Raw genomic sequence first — 1,824 nt, forward strand, 5'->3', positions numbered from 1 at the left:
GTCTCATGGTTGTTTCCTTTCCACTCAGGTTCAAAATGAAGACCTGGGACAGGATGGCCAAAGAAACTTTGAGAAGAGTTCTCCAGTACCAAGCCCAGGCTCTGGTCCCTAGTTTCTATTTAGTCCCTGAAGACATTATATTTAATATGTTTCATATGGATATACAGAGAATAGCAATATAAAATCTGAGAGACTGTGGAAAAGTGAGGAACTTGGGGACAGGCCAGAGCTACAGATTTTGCTCAGATCAACCTGACCTCTTCTTTGATTCCTTTGACTTCTGGCTTCTTCTCCTTGGTCTTCTCCTTTTCTGTGACTTCATTTTCCTCTTCTGGATCTTCCTTTTTTCACTTTTGACTTTTTTGGCTTTCTTTGAAATGATAAAAATTCTTGCGACCACTTCCTCATCTGAATTGGAAAAGTCTTCTTTATAGGCAATTTGCTTGTCAGAGGAGCAAATGGAGATGTGTTTGTCAGGGGCTTCCTTGTCCTCGTTACCACTTCCATCTGGGATGACGTCCTCAGGTATTGCCTGGATTTGGACCCCATAGGCATGGGTCACATTTTCAAGTTCTCAAATAGCAACTGCTTGATCTCTTCTAGGTATTCATCAGTGTTCTGCTTCGTCATATTAGAAAGACTAGGTCCAAAGTATTCAAACTAGTCAATGTATGGTATCTCATTAGTGATCTCTGTGTCCAGAGCCAGAGCTCTTTCTTACATCTAGCACAGAGTGACATTATGAATGGTCCCTTCTTCCATCATTAGCATAAGCAAGTTGAAACTCTTGACGAACACCAAACACTGGGCATGCTCTTTGATTGTGAGATAAAGGCAATCCAACTACTTACCGGACAGGGAATCTGAGCACCATTGTAAGGCCATTGCACTTGGTAGGAACTTCCCCATTACTTTGGATATGATAGGCTTGAAAATAGCTTCACAGGACTCCTTATTGGTCTCCCCTCATGCTAGTTAACAGCATAGTACTTGCCTTTGACATCTCTAATATTCTGTAGGTTCCCAGTTCCTGGGAAGTACTTTCAGTATTTAAAAAAGGACATGGTCATGACTTTGTGGTATAGAAGGCCTCTTCTTCATCATCGCCATGGTGAATATTAATGTCAATATACAGCACCCTTTGATGACACTTGAACAGTTTCAAGATGGTCATAACAGAAGCCAAATGTTTCAAACTTCTTTGTATGATATGACACAGGATACCAGCATAGTTCACAGCAATGTGGATCTTCTACTTGTTAAGTTTTATAGCACTTATCCAGAGCCATCAGTAGACAACCAATAGAACTCAAAGAAGTCACCAAATACTGGACAGAGTTCACCAATATTGAATGTTTGTATCTGTGTGCTATAGTCAGACATGTTGTCTGGGCAATATAATATAAGAATTTAATGTAGTCATCATGGTTGTACTTGGTCATCTCCTCAGCATTAACTTAGAGATCATAGTTGAGCTGCAAATTGTGAGTCATGCAGATTCAGGGAGGCTTTATTGGGTGGCTTTTGTCCATAATGGTAGTTTCCAACATATCTGTCATAGTAGTAACAGACTTTACTATTTGTGTCCAGAGTCTGTGCCATCAGGTTCCCTGCCCAGCTCTCCCATCAGTCTCCAATTAAGCACATCAAAACAATAACACATCACAAAGATCATCCACCATGATCAAACAGGCTTCATCCAAGAATGCCAGGACAGTTCAACATGCAAGAATAAGTCAATGTGATCCACCACATAAATAAATGGAAAGACCCATATGACTATCTCATTAGATGCTAAAAAAGCCTTTGACAAAATCCAATACT

General features: G+C 40.2%; 1 pseudogene; it reads right to left on the reverse strand.

Moving 5' to 3' along the window:
* Window positions 1-242: 242 nt before the first annotated feature.
* On the reverse strand, window positions 243-1,602 carry LOC116887469 (annotated as a pseudogene).
* Window positions 1,603-1,824: the final 222 nt, after the last annotated feature.

Source organism: Rattus rattus, chromosome 1 (genome assembly GCF_011064425.1).
Source record: "Rattus rattus isolate New Zealand chromosome 1, Rrattus_CSIRO_v1, whole genome shotgun sequence".
Taxonomy (NCBI): Eukaryota; Metazoa; Chordata; class Mammalia; order Rodentia; family Muridae; genus Rattus; species Rattus rattus.